The sequence below is a fragment of the Rattus norvegicus genome, chromosome 13 (genome assembly GCF_021556685.1).
Source record: "Rattus norvegicus strain SHRSP/BbbUtx chromosome 13, alternate assembly SHRSP_T2T, whole genome shotgun sequence".
Classification (NCBI taxonomy): Eukaryota; Metazoa; Chordata; class Mammalia; order Rodentia; family Muridae; genus Rattus; species Rattus norvegicus.
Genome location: NC_141546.1, coordinates 59933865 through 59951206, shown reverse-complemented (window position 1 = coordinate 59951206; position 17342 = coordinate 59933865).

Here is a 17342-nt window from a genome sequence, read left to right as displayed (position 1 = left end):
AATATCCCCCAAACTCCTAAAGAAATAGAAGCAGCTATTAAAAGTCTCCAAACCAAAGGAGCCCAGGTTCAGATGTGTTTACTGCCGAATCCTATCAGACCTTAATAAAAGACCTCATAAAAATATTGTCCAAACTCTTCCACAAAACAGAAACCGACAGTACCAAATTCCTTCTATGAAGTCACAATTACTCTTATATCTAAACCACACAAAGACCCAAAAAGAAAGAACATCAGAAAAATTTTACTTATGAATATCAATGCAAAAATACTCAATAAAATTCTGTAAACCAAATCGAAGAAATATCAAAAGATTATCCATCATGATCAAGTAGGATTAATCCCAGGGAGGCAGGATTGGTAGAATATATGAATATCCATCAATGTAATCCAGTATATAAACAATCTCAAAAAAACAAACAAAAAATTCGACATGATCATTTCATTAGATGCTGTGAAAGCATTGAAAAAATTCAACACCTTTTCATGATAAAAGTCCTGGAAAGATCAGGAATTCAAGGCCCATTCATAAACATAGGAAAAGCAATACACAGCAAACCAATAGCTAACGTCAAACTAAATGAAAATAAAATTTAAGCAATCCCACTAAAATCAGGGACTAAACAAGGCCGCCCACTCTCTCCCTACTTATTCAATACTGTACTCGATTCCTAGCCAGAGCAATCAGATAGCAAAAGAGGTAAAAAAGATACAAATTGGAAGGAAAGTAATCAAAATATCACTATTTGCAGATGTTATGATAGTGTACTTAATTGACCACAAAAGTTCCACCAAAGAAGTACTTAACCTGGTAAACCACTTCAGCAAATTGTCTGGGTATAAAATTAACTCAAACAAATCAGTAGCCTTCCTCTACTCAAAGGAGAAACAGGCTGAGAAAGAAATTAGGGAGACAACACTCTTCACAATAGTCCAAAATAATATAATATACCTTGGTCTGATTTTAACCAAGCAAGTGAAAACCAGCATGACAAAAACATGAAATCTCTTAAGAAAGAAATTGAAGAAAAATCTCAGAAGATGGAAAGATCTCCCATGCTTATGGATTGGTAGGATTAATATAGCAAAAATGACCATTTTGCCAAAGGCAATCTACAGATTCAATGCAATCCCCATCGAAATATCAAACTCAGTTTTTTATAGAGATAGAAAGAGCAATTTGCACATTCATTTGGAGTAAGGACAAAAACAGGATAGATAAAATTATACTCAACAATAAAAGAAGTTCTGGGGGAATCACCATCCCTGACCTCAGGCATTATTAAAAAGCAATAGTGATAAAAACTGTATGGTATTGATACAGAGACTAGCCGATAGATCAGTGGAACAGAATTGAAGATGCAGAAATGAACACACTCAGCTATGACCATTTGATCTTTGACAAAGGAGCTAAAACCATCCAATGGAAAAAAGATAGCATTTTCACCAAATGGTGCCTGTCCAACTGGAGGTCAGCATGTAGAAAAATGCAAATCAAACCATTCTTATCACCCTGTCCAAAGCTTATGTCCAAGTGGTTCAAGGACATCCACATCAAACCAGATATACTCAAACTAATAAAAGAAAAAGTGGGGAAGAGTCTTGAACACATGGACACTGGGGAAAATTTCCTGAACAAAACACTAATGGCTTATGCTCTAATATCAAGAATTGACAAATGGACATCATAAAACTGCAAAGCTTCTGTAAAGCAAAGGAAACTTTCATTAGGACAAAGCAGCAACCAAAAGACTGGGAAAAAATCTTTACCAATCCTACATCTGATAGAGTGCTAATATCCAAAATATACAAAGAAGAAATTAGACTCCAGAGAGACAAATAACCCTATTAAAAATGGCGTTCAGAGCTAAGCGAATAATTATCAGCTGAGGAATATTGAATGGCTGAGAAGCACCTAAAGAAATGTGCAACATCCTTAGTGGTCAATGAAAGGCAAATCAAAACAACCCTGAGATTTCACCTCAAACCAGTGAGAAAGGCTAAGATCAAAAACTCCAGCGACAACAGATGCTGGCAAGGATGTTGAGAAGAGAAGCACTCCCCCATTGTTTGTAGGATTGCAGACTGGTACAACCACTCTGGAAATTAGTCTGGAAATTAATTCTGAGGTTCCTCAGAAAATTGGACATTGCACTACTTGAGGGCCCAGATACACCCCTCTTGGGCTTATACCCAAAAGATGTTCCAACATATAACAAGGACAAATGTTCTACTGTGTTCATAGCAGCCTTATTTATAATAGCCAGAAGCTGGAAAGAACCCAGTTGCCCTTCTACAGAGGAATGGATTAAAAAAATGTGGTACATCTACACAATGGAATATTACTCAGCTATCAAAAACAATGACTTTATGAAATTCTTAGGCAAATGGAATGAACTAGAAAATATCATCCTGAGTGAGGTAATCCAATCACAGAAATGCATCCAATCACATGATATGCATTCACTGATAAATGGATATTATCCCCAAATCTTGAATTACCTTACATGTGATCCACGGACCACATGAAGCTCAAGAAGAAGGATGATCAAAATGGGAAGGCTTCAGTCCTTTTTAAAAGGGGGAACCAAAGTATTCATAGGAGTTATATGGACGCAAAGTTTAGAACAGAGACTGAAGGAACGGCCATTCAGAACCTGCCACACATGTGGCCCATATATATACAGCCACCAAAACTAGAAAAGATTGATGAAGCTAAGAAGTGCATGCTGATAGGAACCAGATATAGATCTCTCCTTAGAGACACAGCCAGAATATGTCAAACACAGAGGTGAATGCCCGCATCAAACCACTGAACTGAGAATGAGACCCCCATTGGAGGAATTACAGAAAGGATTGAAAGAGCTGAAGGGGCTTGGAAACCCATAAGAACAACAATTCCAACCAACCAGAGCTTCCAGGGACTCAATAACTCCCCAAAGTCTATACATGGACTGACCCATGACTCCAACTACATATGTAGCAGAGAATGGCCTGGCTGGTCACCAATGGAAGGAGAAGCCCTTGGTCTTCCAAGGTTGGATCCCCAGTGTAGGGGATTGTTGGGGCAAGGGGCACTAAAGTGGGGTAGATTGAGAGGGAAACACTTATAGAAGAAGGAGAAGTAGAGGGGTTAGGGATCTTATGGATGGGAAACTGGGAAAGGGTATAACATTTGAAGTGTAAATAGAGAACTATCCAATAAAAAATAAAAAAAAACCCTCCAGTTGTCCTCATTTTTAATAACTGAGTAGTATTCCATTGTGCACATCGACCACATGTTCTGTATCCATTCTTCTCTTGTGGGACTTCTGTTTTGTTTCCAGTTTCTGGCTATCATAAACAAAGCCACTATGTACATAGTAGAACATGTGCTACCGTGACCTTATGGTTCATCTTTGGGTATATTCTCAAGCTTGGTATTGCTGGGTCTTTAGGTAGATCTATTTTCAATTATCTGAGGGACCTTTTGATTGATTTCCTGAATGGTTGTACCAATTTGCAATCCCGCCAGTAGTGTAGGTATGTACCTCTTTTTCTACATCCTTGCCAACATGTGCTGTTTCCTGAGGTTTTGGCCAGCAATAATTAGCAATAGCCAGTAATACTTGTGAGTGTCACAGACCAACAATCCAAAAATAAGTTATCCATTCTTGGAACTGAGTAATTTATTTGTTAATATTTAGGGTCTAGTAAGAGGTTGTGGCTCCATAAGATACCCCCCGTTAATATTTTACATATGTAACAAATTGTATCTTAGGAAGCTACCATAGCATTCAGTTTCCATATAGAATCTTGGAAAGTAATGCTTTGGCTTACTTTATTAGGCACCCAACTGCCACACTCCCATGTACTGAGGGTCTCCAGCTGGCTTTGAATGGCAATAAAGAATTGCTGTACACCAAATGGCCAGGCATGGAGACAGAAGTGGGCTTTTAGATTGCCAGGGCAAGGTACAGAGGAGGAAGAACAGACAGAATTGCCATGACATGGGAGCAAGGAGAACAGACTTAAAGGTCAGTTTATATGTAAGATTTCAGGAAAACGACCCTAGGGGCCATTCTCCTGATTGGGTCTGGGGTAGCAGAGATGAAATGTAGATTGTAAAAGATGTTAACTCAAAAATAATGGAGGAGAGTACATGCTAGCTGCAGGGAGGTTTAGAAGTACCCACCATTGAGATAGTCAAGACACATCAAAATTAGGTAGTGTTTGTGTTTGTGTGTGTGTGTGTGTGTGTGTGTGTGTGTGTGTGTCTTTCATTTGTGAATCCAGAGCTCTTTAGTTGGTACAATGCGCTTGTGACCTGCCAGAAGCCAAAATAGATAGCTATTCACTACTACACTAGAAGTCTGAGGAGTCATTAGTTTTATGGATCCCTCTCTTAACCTGCTCTCCCATCTTCTATCCCACTTTATACCTCCCTGCTCTACAATTCACTTCAAAGTTTATAATATAGTGCTGTTTATCTTGCCTGCTTTGAAAGTTTCTCCATGTGATCTTTCATAATCTTCTCACCTGTATGTATACTTAAAATCAAACACACACATATAAAAACTCAAAACTGACATGCACAAAAGGGAGATAGATATGACATTTACCTTGTGGGCTTGTACTATCTCACTCAAAAAGACTGTATTCTTTTCTGTCCATTTATCTGCCCTTCTCGTAATTTTATTCTGTTTAATATCTAAATAATATATCAGTATTTAAATAATCCACATTTTCATTAACTGTTTTCAATTGATGGACATCTAGGCTGTTTTTATTCTCTGCCTATTGTCAATTAATTAGAAATGAACATAGATGAATAATTTTATTTTATGTGCAACAGTTTTACCAGGATATAAGTATGTATACAACATGTGTGCCAGGTATCACAGAGGGCAGATATGATATCAGATATCCTAGAACGGAAGTTACAGAAGCTATACAGATGCTAGAAATGAAGCTCTGTATTATATATTACAATCCAGTATTGTTGTATATTAAGGTGTCTCTCCAGCCCTATGAGGCTTTTCAATAGTTTGAAAAATAATTTCAATAATACAGTAATTTCAGTGAAACATATTAACTACATAAATACTTTCTTGAAAATATAAACAAATCTCAATATTTATAAATGAAATCAGCAATAAATACTAAGTTTAAAATTATTTTTTAAGACAGAAGTACAAAGACCAGGTAAAATAGCAAAGTTAGGGATAATTAAACTGGCTTTCCCATATGGTTAGAAAATATGATTTATGATAGACACAGCTAAATAAAATAAATATGAAATGGTTTAGAATTAAGATTGAACTCCAAGATTAATAACTAGACATATGATTAAATAGTATCTTGAAGACCTGCAAAATATTGATTAAAACTGAAAAGATAATGAATAATAAACAGAAAAGAGAGAAGAAAATAATTATTTTTCACTTCTGCACTAAATGCCAATTGCTCATTAAATCTCTCATTAAATACAAACTTAGAGGATAAAAATGCAGCAATAATGTTTGCAGGACTTGATTTATTTTATTTTTCTTCTGTGAGTGAAGTACCTATATTTTTTATTTATGTACCTAGTTATTTTTCTTTCTACTTTGCTTTAATTTTGTGTTCACTTTTATTATTTACTTGTCCATTGTTGTACAAGATTAAATGTTTCACTACATTATTGCCATTTATGAGTGGCCACTCAAAAACAGTTCATGTTCTCCTCAAAGACCTCTTTCTTTACACACACACACACACACACACACACACACACACACACACACACACACACAGAGAGAGAGAGAGAGAGAGAGAGAGAGAGAGAGAGAGAGAGAGAGAGAGAGAGAGAGAGAGAGAGAGAGAGATTATAAGATAGGGGTATGTAAAGAGAAAAACATTTTAAAAACAACCCTTTGATTTACTCTACCATCTCCTCCCATGTCTGAACTGGTCCTCCTTTTCCTCTCTCCCTTCTCTCTCCCTCCCAAATCTATCTCCCATTCTACTTTCTGGAGATTGTTTTCATCCTCATTAGTAGGACTGTAGCATCCACAATTTGTTGTGATCTTATTTCTTCCTGGGTTTCATATGATCTGAGAGCAGTATTATGGGTAGTCTGAACTTCTTTTGGGCTAATATCCACTTACCAGTGAATACATTCCACGTGTATTTATTTTTTTGTGGCTAGATTACCTCACTCGGAATAATATTTTCAAATCCCTTCTATTTGCCTGTGAATATCAAGAAGTCATTTTTTTAATAGCTGAGTAGTGCTCCATAGTGTAAATGTACCACAATTTCTGAATCCATTCCTCTGTTGAGGGACAATTGGATTGTTTTCAGCTTTTGGCTATCATACATAGTGCTGCTGTGAACATACTGGAGCATGTGTCCTTGTTATATTTTGGAGCATTTTTGAGTATATGCCTAGAGTGGTATAGCTTGGTCCTCAGGTAGAACTATTTCAAACTTTCTGAGAAATGTCAAGACTAATTTCCATAGTGGTTATAATAGCTTGCTATCACATCAGCAATGGAGGAGTGTCCTTCTTTCTCCATATCCTTGCCAACATCTGTTGTCACCTGAGTTTTTGATCTTAGCCATTCTGACTTGTGTGAAGTGGAATCTCAGGGTTGTATTGATTTGTCTTTCCCTGATGATTAATGATGTTGAATATTAATTGTGATTCTCAGACATTTCAGATTCCTCAGTTGAGTATTCTCTGTTTAGCTCTGTACCACATTTTAATAGAGTTATTTGGTTCTCTGGAGTCTCACTTGAGTTCTTTATATATTTTGGATGTTACTCCTTTTTGATGTAGGACTGGTAAAGATCTTTACCTGATTTGTGTGTTGATCTTTTGTCATATTGATAGTTTCCTTTGCCTTACAGAAGCTTTTCAATTTTTTGAGGACCCATTTGATCTTAGTGCATAAACCATTGGTGTTTTGGAAATTTCCTGCTGTACCAAAGTGTTCAAGGTTCTTTCCCACTTAGTCTTCTATTACGTTCATCATATCTGGTTTTATGTGGAGGTCTTTGGTCCACTTGGACTTGAGCTTTTACAATTAGATAAAAAAAATGTGTCAATTTGCATTATTCTACATGCTGACCACCAGTTGAACCAGCACCATTTGTTGAAAATGCTGTCCTTTTTCAAATGGATGGTTTTCACTCCGTTGTCAAAGATCAAGTGACAATAGATGGGTTCATTTCTGGATCTTCAATTCTATTACATTGATCTACCTGTCTGTTTCTGTACCAGCACCATGCAGTTATAACTATTGTTCTATAGTATGGATTGAGGTCAGGGTTGGTGATTTCCTCAAGAAATTCTTTAATTGAGAATGGTTTTTGATATCCTGGGTTTTTTGTTATTCCAGATAAATTTGAGAATTACTCTTTCTATATCTGTGAAGAATTGAGTTAGAATTTTGATGGGGATTGCACTGATTCTGCAGATTGCTTTAGATAACATGGCTATTTTTGCTATGTTAATCATTTCTGCCAATCCATGAGCATTGGAGATCTTTCCAACTTCTGAGGTCTTTTTCAATTTCTTTATTCATGTACACAACCAAACATCAGAGTGAGCATGGGGAACCCAATGGAAAACTTAATGAAAGGATTGTAGGAGCCGAAGTGGCTTGCAACCCTATAGGAAGAACAACAATATCAAACATCCAGAACCTGCCACACTCCCAGGGGCAAAATCACCAAAGAATACACAGGAGGCTACCCATGACTCCAATTGTATATGTAGCAAAGGATTGCCTTATCTGGCTTTGATGGTATGGGAGCCTCTTGGTTCTGCGGAGACGTGATGACCCAAGGTAGGAGAATCCTAGTGCACTGAGGGAGGACTGAGGGCCTGGGTGGAGGAGGAATTTCATAGAGGCAGGGAGATGGAGAGAGGATAGGAGGCTTGTGGAGGGGAAACTGGCAAGGGAGATAACATGTGAAGTGTAAATAAATAAAATAATCACTAAAAAATGAATAAAAATGAAAGCTTCTCTACCAAATGATGTTATACTAACTGATTGTCTGCATGTAGAAGCATGCAAATAGCTCCATCCTCATTACCATGAACAAACCTCAAGGGATACCCTTGTGGTCCAGGCTTTTTCTTCCATTAGTGTGAATGTATCAGGTTAAATATGGAGGTCTTTGATCCACTTGGACTAAGCTTAGTACAGGGTAATAAGAATGGGTTCATTTGGGGTTGGGGATTTAGCTCAGTGGTAGAGCGCTTGCCTAGCAACCGCAAGGCCCTGGGTTTGGTCCCCAGCTCCGAAAAAAAAAAAAAAAGAAAAAAAAAGAATGGGTTCATTTGCATTTTTCTACATGCTGACATCCAGTTGAAGGAGCACCATTTATCGAAAATGGTCTTTTCCAATGGATGGTTTTAGCTCCTTTGTCGTAGATCAAGTGACCGTAAGTATGTGGGTTCATTTCTGGGTCTTCAGTTCTATTCCACTGATCTACTGGCCTTTCTCTGTACCAAAACCATATAGTTTTTATCACTACTGTTCTGTAATACAGCATGAGTTCAGGGGTGTTGTTTCCCCCAGAATTTCATTTATCTTTAATTATAGTTTTCACTAACTTGGGATTTTTGTTATTCCAAACGAAATTTCAAATTGCCCTTTCGAACTCTATAAAGAATTGAGTTAGAATTTTGATGTAGATTGCCGGGAATCTGTAGATATATTTTTTCAAGAATGGGCTTCTTTTTCAATATTAATACTGCCAATCCCTGAGCATGGGAGATCTTTCCAATTTCTTTTTATTATTATTATTATTATTATTATTATTATTATTATTATTATTATTTTCTTTATTAACTTTAGTATTTCTTATTTACATTTCTATTGTTATTCTCTTTCCGGGTTTCCAGGCCAACATCCCCCTAAACCCTCCCCCCTCCCCTACTATGTGGGTGTTCCCCTCCCCACCCTCCGCCCATAAACGCCCTCCCCCCAACAATCATGTTCACTGGGGTTTCAGTCTTAGCAGTACCAAGGGCTTCCCCTTCCATTGGTGCTCTTGCTAGGCTATTCATTGCTACCAATGAGGTTATAGCCCAGTGTTAGTCCATGTATAGTCTTTGGGTACTGACTTAGTCTCTTGAAGCTCTGGTTGGTTGGCATTGTTGTTCATATGGGGTCTCGAGCCCTTTCAAGCTCTTCCAGTCCTGTCTCTGATTCCTTCAACGGGGGTCCAGTTCTCAGTTCAGTGGTTTAGTGCTGGCATTCGCCTGTGTATTTCCTGTATTTTGGTTGTGTCCCTCAGGAGAGATCTACATCAGGTTCCTGTCAGCCTGCACTTCTTTGCTTCATCCATCTTGTCTAATTAGGAGGCTGTATATGTATGGGCCACATGTGGGGCAGGCTCTGAATGGGTGTTCCTTCTGCCTCTGTTCTAAACTTTGCCTCCCTATTCCGTGCCAAGGGTATTGTTGTTTCCCTTTTAAAGGAGTGAAGCATTCGCATTTTGACCATCCGTCTTGAGTTTCATGTGTTCTCTGCATCTAGGGCAATTCAAGCATTTTGGCTAATAGCCACTTATCAATGAGTGCATACCATATGTGTTTTTGTGTGATTCTGTTATCTCACTCAGGATATTTTCCAGTTCCAACCATTTGTCTATGAATTCCATAAAGTCATTGTTTTTGATACATGAGTAATATTCCATTGTGTAGATGTACAACATTTTCTGTATCCATTCTTCTGTTGAAGGGCATCTGGGTTGTTTCCAGCTTCTGGCTATTTTAAATAAGGCTGCTATGAACATAGTGGAGCATGTGTCTTTGTTATATGTTGGGGAATTTTTGGGTATATGCCCAAGAGAGGTATAGCGGGGTCTTCAGGTAGTTCAATGTCCAATTTTCTGAGGAACCTCCAGAATGATTTCCAGAATGGTTGTACCAGTCTGCAATCCCACCAACAATGGAGCAGTGTTCCTTTTTCTCCACATTCTTGCCAGCATTTGCTGTCACCTGAATTTTTGATCTTATCCATTCTCACTGGTGTGAGGTGAAATCTCAGGGTTGTTTTGATTTGCATTTCCCTTATGACTAAAGATGTTGAACATTTCTTTAGGTGTTTCTCAGCCATTCAGCATTCCTCAGCTGTGAATTCTTTGTTTAGCTCTGAACCCCATTTTTTAATAGAGTTATTTGTCTCCCTGAGGTCTAACTTCTTGAGTTCTTTGTGTATTTTGGATATAAGCCCTCTATCTTTTGTAGGATTGGTAAAGATCTTTTCCCAATCTGTTGGTTGCCATTTTGTCCTAACAACAGTGTCCTTTGCCTTACAGAAGCTTTGTAGTTTTATGAGATCCCATTTGTCAATTCTTGATCTTAGAGCATAAGCCATTGGTGTTTTGTTTAGGAAATTTTCTCCAGTGACCATGTGTTCGAGATGCTTCCCCACTTTTTCTTCTATTAGTTTGAGTGTATCTGGTTTGATGTGGAGGTCCTTGATACACTTGGACTTAAGCTTTGTATAGGGTGATAAGCATGGGTCGATCTGCATTCTTCCACAAGTTGACCTCCAGTTGAACCAGCACCATTTGCTGAAAATGCTATCTTTTTTCCATTGGATGGTTTTGGCTCCTTTGTCAAAAATCAAGTGACCATAGGTGTGTGGGTTCATTTCTGGGTTTTCAATACTATTTCATTGGTCTATCTGTCTGTCTCTGTACCAATACCATGAAGTTTTTATCACTATTGCTCTGTAATACTGCTTGAGTTCAGGGATAGTGATTCTGCCAGAAGTCCTTTTATTGTTGAGGATAGTTTTAGCTATCCTGTTGTTTTTGTTTTTTGTTTTAATTCCAGAAGAATTTACAAATTGTTCTGTCTTTCCAACATCTGAGATCTTTTTCAATTTCTTTCTTCAGATACTTGAAGTTCTTATTATACAGATCTTTCATTTGCTTTGATAGATTCACATTGATGTATTTTATATTATTTGTGACTATTATGAAGGGTGTCATTTCCCTAATTTCTTTCTCAGCATGTTTATCATTTGATTAGAGGAAGGCTACTGATTAGTTTGAGGTACTTTTACATCCAGTCACTTTGCTAAATTTGTTTATCCATTTTAGGAGTTCTCTGCTGGTATTTTTGGAGTCACATAAGCATATTATCATTTCAGCTGAAATAGTGATATTTTGACGTCTTCCTTTCCAATTTCTATCCTTTTTACCTCCTTTTGTTTTTTTGACTAGTATGGTTAGGATCTGGAGTACTATACTGAAGAAGTACAGAGAGAGTGGCAGCCTTATCTAGTCCCTAATTTAAGTGAAATTGTTTTTAGTTTCCATTTAGTTTAATGTTGGCTCCTGGTTTTCTGTATATTGCTTTTATTATGTTGAGATATGTGCCTTGAATTCCTGATCATTCTATGACTTTTAACATGAAGGGTTGTTGATTTTGATTAAATGCTTTCTCAGCATCTAATGAGATGATCATGAGGTTTTTTTTACCTTGAGTTTATTTATATAGTGGATTACATTGATGGATTTCCATATACTGAACCATATTTGCATCCCTGGGATGAAGCCTACTTGATCATGATGAATGATCATTTTGATGTGTTACTAGATTCAGTTTCTGAAAATTTTAGTAAGTATTTTTGCATTGATATTCTTAAGGAAAATTGGATTTAATTTCTCTTTCCTTTTTTGGGTCTTTGTGTTGTGTAGGTTTTAACTAGGTTTTCTAATATCCAAATAGTCAATATTAAAGAGGCATGATTTTTATTAGAGTGTACAGACCACAGTGACATTTATTAAACTTTAATTTTCTGTTTTAATTTTAAGTAAAGTTATTGTGTATTTACCAAAAAATTGCAAAAAACTTAAGAATTTAAAAGACTATGTATAAAGGCTCTATTTTAAAATAATATATGACGATGATAAGTCTTGTGTTTCCAAAAGTAAAGCTTTATTTTTTATGCTAGAACATACTTGTGTTTTGGCATACAATTGTCAGTCATCCAGCCACTGACAGGAAACAGCCACTTGCAGGAGATATGTAATAACACTATATTCAAGTATAAAAATTCCACCAAACACATGATTATTTCCACATATTAAATCAGCTAGCCCTAATGGAAAGGCATGATTGCTAGGAGTTGTACCAAAATAATAATACAATACATATTTCATTATGGATTATATTTTCTATGTAATATATTAGTATAAGTAAAACAAGAATACAAATAAATGACATAGAAGCCAAATCAAGCTCAGAAGATAGTATTAATATATTAGTGCACACATGCACACAAACATGCACATATGTAGCAATAGTATACAAAGAAAACTAGGTTATGTACGTAAGTGTATGGAATACATAGAAGCAGTTAAAGAAAGTTGGCTGAAGGGGTTTGGAGGAAGAAATGGGAGAAGCAGTTATAAAATTGTTTCAATTAATAGCGTAAAAATAAAACCAATTATTAAAAACATAATATTTTTCACAAATTTTTTCCCTCTCTCTGCTCTGACTTTAGATCAACTATGTGGTATAAACAGCAGTGTGGTGTGGATCTATAAAGTAAATGTATCTGCTATTTCTGTGAGACAATGGACAGAGTTGCTGCTACATGATGTTGCTTTCTCATAATGAATAGGAGCACCAAACTAAGCTGTATCTAAAAGTCCTGACAGTTATTCAAGGCAGATGGTACATGGTTGCCTTGTGAGAAGAGATATTTTTCTGATATCCAGGAAATAGATAAGCAGATAAACAAGTATCTATTTCTTCTATACTCCAGAGACAGAAGAGCTTCTGTCTTTGTTCTTCAAAACAAAAGACATTCCTCCTAAAGAAGGACAGCTGAACATACATAAGTGAGAACAGAATAGAGCCACCATATGGTGACTCCAAGAACAATACAATTATATATAATGTGTCGGTATATGTGTGTTCATGTGTGTGTGTGGTTCTTATGTGCATCTGAGTGTGTGACTATTGTATGCATGTGTGTATGTGTTTGCATGTATTTGTGTGTGTGTGTGTGTGTGTGTGTGTGTGTGTGTGAATTTGAATAGAGTATAGTGGGATTTAAAAACAAGGTGAAATAATTTTTGTAAAAGTATTGAAATCATTTGTTGATCTTTTATAAAATGTTATGTCCTTTAATGTTAATTAAATATCTTACAGAACAAATTTTATAGGATGTATCTAAAACATAAACTCAGAATTTGAAAGAAAATGTTGAGGAAATTACAAATGACCTAAGGACCTGAGTGGAAGGAATGTTGTGGGTGACTACTTCTACAATATTCCACTCTCAGGAGATGGAGAATGAAGTTCATTGTAGAATACAGAATACTGTGCTCTACATAATGATTCTTGGGCCAGATACTCAGTGATACCTGTCACACAAAAAATGGAGGGAGGTTTATTAAAGGGATGTCTGTAAAGTACCATAACTTCAGTCCTAGAACCTATGTAAATATATACAGTACTGATGTTATGGGTTTGTGGTCTCAGCACCAGGCAGGCATATATAGAGAATCTCTGGGGCTTATTAAACAGCCAGGTTAACTGAATCACTAAACACTAAACTAATCACTAAAACAGGTTCAGTGTGACACCAATGTCTCAAAAACTAAGATGGTGAGCAGTTGCAACAGAATCCTTATTATGATCTCTAGCCTAGAAAGAGCACACAAATTCAGGCATGAAAGCTTAACACATGTGAAAACCTTTGCATATGAATGTCCCAAAACATGCACAGGCACAGTCAAACACACACAATTGACTTAAGTTACTTTACCTGAAAAATCTTAAAGAAACCTAATAGAGATGGTGAATTGAGATTAAACAATTGTGCATTTCTACAAAAGGCTATAGCTGGTGATATTTGAAATATGATTTTGGATTAACATAAATCATGAATTCCTCAAGTTTGAAAATATGTTTTTTAATAATCTATTGTTCAATAAGTTGTGAAAAATGCTTGTTATACTTGACTGTATTTTAGTATGCTGGATAAATTTCTAGGAAAATTAAAAAAATGTTATTTTCCAGCAAAAAGAAACAATTAACATTGAAAAGAAAGAACAGCTGTAATTCCATAGTCATCTGCTAGAAGTCAAATAGGGAGAAGTGTAAAGAAATAAAAATGTAGAGAGACAACCAGGCTGTCAATAAAAAGGAGATATGTAGGATTTTAAAAGTTTTTGAGTTCAGGCCTTTTGGTGTGCAGAGAAGAAAACACAAGCCAGTCACCTAGGAACCTTGATCAATATTTTTTTTTCCTAAAAGAAACTATATAGGATGACCATTTTTGTTAATACATAGAGGTAAGTGTTGCAAGTAAGTATTCATAAATTACAATTATTATGACATCAATAAACAATGCTATTTCTTTTCTCTTTATTCTGACTCACCTACAATATTTGCAAATGGTTTAGGTATAGACACAGAGTTCTAAAACAATACATGTTACTTAAGCTGACATCATGGCTACATTTGAACTTTTAAATGTATTTTTAATTGTACTTTGCTAATTTCATACATGTATGAAGTGTGTTTAACCATATAAATTCTTAGTTCTCTCTCCAACTTGTCCTTCTCCATCCCACTCGATGCCTTTTTAAATTAAACTCCTGATGTTTTTGTTCTTTCCATAATTTTTTTAAGTTTTCAATTTTTTTCCATCTTTATTAAATTGGGTATTTCTTATTTACATTTCAAAGTTCATTCCTTTTCCTGGTTTCCAGGCCAACATCCACCTCCAAGGTGTTTCCCTACCCATCCTCCCCCCATTACTGCCCTCCCCCCAAGAATCCCATTCACTGGGGGTCCAGCTTTGGCAGGACCAAGGGCTTCCCCTTCCGCTGGTTCCCTTACTAGGCTATTCGTTGCTACCTATGCAGTTGGAGCCCAGGGTCAGTCCATGTATAGTCTTTGGGTAGGTAGTGGCTTAGTCCCTGGAAGCTCTGGTTGGTTGGCATTGTTGTTTATATGGGATCTCAAGCTACTTCAGCTCTTTCAGTCCTTTCTCTGATTCCTTCAATGGGGGTCCTGTTCTCAGTTCAGTGGTTTGCTGCTGGCATTCACCTATGTATTTGCTGTATTCTGGCTGTGTCTCTCAGGAGCGATCTACATCTGATTCCTGTCAGCCTTGTACTTCTTTGCTTCATCCATCTTATCTAGTTTGGTGGTTGTATATGTATAGGTCACATGTGGGGCAGGCTCTGAATGGGCATTCCTTCAGCCTCTCTTCTAAGCTTTGCCTCCCTATTCCCTCCAAAGGGTATTCTTGTTCCCCTTTTAAAGAAGGAGTGAAGCATCCTTATTTTGGTCATTCTTCTTGAGTTTCATGTGTTCTTTGCATCTAGGTTAATTTGAGCATTTGGGCTAATATCCATTTATCAATGAGTGCATGCTATGTGTGTTTTTCTGTGATTGGGTTACCTCACTCAGAATGATATTTTCCAGTTCCATCCATTTGCCTATGAATTTCATAAAGTCGTACTACATTTTCTGTATCCACTCTTCTGTTGAAGGGCATCTGGATTCTTTCCAGCTTCTGGCTATTATAAATAAGGCTGCAATGAACATAGTGGATCATGTGTCTTTGTTCTATGTTAGAACATCTTTTGGGTATATGCTTGAGAGTTATAGCTGGGTCCTCAGGTAGTTCAATGTCCAATTTTCTGAGGAACCTCCAGACTAATTTCCAGAATGTTTGTACCAGTCTGCAATCCCACCAACAATGAAGTAGTGTTTCTTTTTCTCTACATCCTTGCCAGCATCTGCTGTCCCCGGAGCTTCTGATCTTAGCCATTCTCACTGGTGTGAGGTGAAATCTCAGGGTTTTGATTTGCATTTCCCTTATGACTAAAGATGTTAAACATTTCTTTAGGTGCTTCTCAGCCATTCGACATTCCTCAGCTGTGAATTCTTTGTTTATATTTTTATTCTATTTAGTATGCATTTATGCCCGTGGTGTAAGTCTGTGTGTGTGTGTGTGTGTGTGTGTGTGTGTGCGTGTGTGTGTGTGTGCTCCCGTGCTTGTGTTTGCCAAGTATGTACAGGTATCCTCAGAAGCCAGAAACTCTGGATCTAGAGTTATCATTGTTTATAAGTGACTGATTCGTTATTGGAACTGAGTGTTTGTTGGAACCATAGGTTCTCTTAATGCTGAGTCACCTCTCACTCTCCTACATCTCCTCTTCCTCTTCCCCCTCCTCCTCTTGTTCCTCCTCATCCAACTTTCTCCTTACTTTGGAAGAACACTCTCTGTCTCATTAATATTTCACACCCATGCATGCATATAGAGCTAGCAATGGAACCACATACCTAATAAAAACTACTTTTCCCTCCCCAGAACTGTCAAAATAGTTACTCAAGTAAGTATTGGGGATCCTGTGATACCATATCGCCCACCACTGCTGCTCATCCTGGAATGCTGACTGGTGTGATCTTGTGCTGTTACTAACCACTAGTGTTAGTTCAATATTTCAATGTCCTGTCTTGCCCACTGTCTTACTTCCTGACCTCTTGCTCTTTACAATCTTTCTAACTCTCTTCTGCACTGCTTCCTTAGTCTTTATGGAGAGTGTGAGATATACATGTATTACTGAGCACTCCACATATGTTTACGCTACACTTTCAGCAGTTTGAGATCATTTCGTATCCATCATTCAGGCTGAAAGCAGCTTTTCTGACAAGGGCCAAGAGATGTGATAAACTGTGTGTATAAAGATACATGTTTAGAGGGAACTTAGTACTGTGCCCATTTTCTAAAGTTGAAGGTTACTCCCTTTAATTTTTATTTCAGCTTCATGGGAAATGTTTCTTCCTGTAAATAATACACTGTGTATTTTCGTCAATCATTGTGCATATACTTCTAGCCAAACTTTAATTTTCTTCGGAGAATTAGATAATTCTGTTCCAAGTGATTTAAATGAGTATTTGTATGTATGTGGGTATGAATGTGTTTGTGTATGAGTGTCCTCCTCTATCACATTCTACTTTATTATTATTGAGACAATCATTCACTGAACCTAAAACTCATATTTTTTGAATAGGTTGATGACTACCAAACCCCAGTGGTGCCTCTGTCTTCCTCTATATCTTAGTGTGCTCAAAAAACATGCACTTGTGGCCACTTTTATTTTATCTCATATAAGCTGATGTATACCAAACCAGGTCATGATCCTTCCATAGCAGGCACCCTTTCCCAATGAGTCATCTCCCCAGTCATTTCTGCAAGATTTTAAAAAGTGAGAGTAGCCAGGCTAGCAGTGCAACTCAGTTTATTGATCAGATGCTCACCTTGTGCCAGGCCCTTGCTGTGAACTCCAAAACATTAAAATATGTAACCAGAAAAGTAG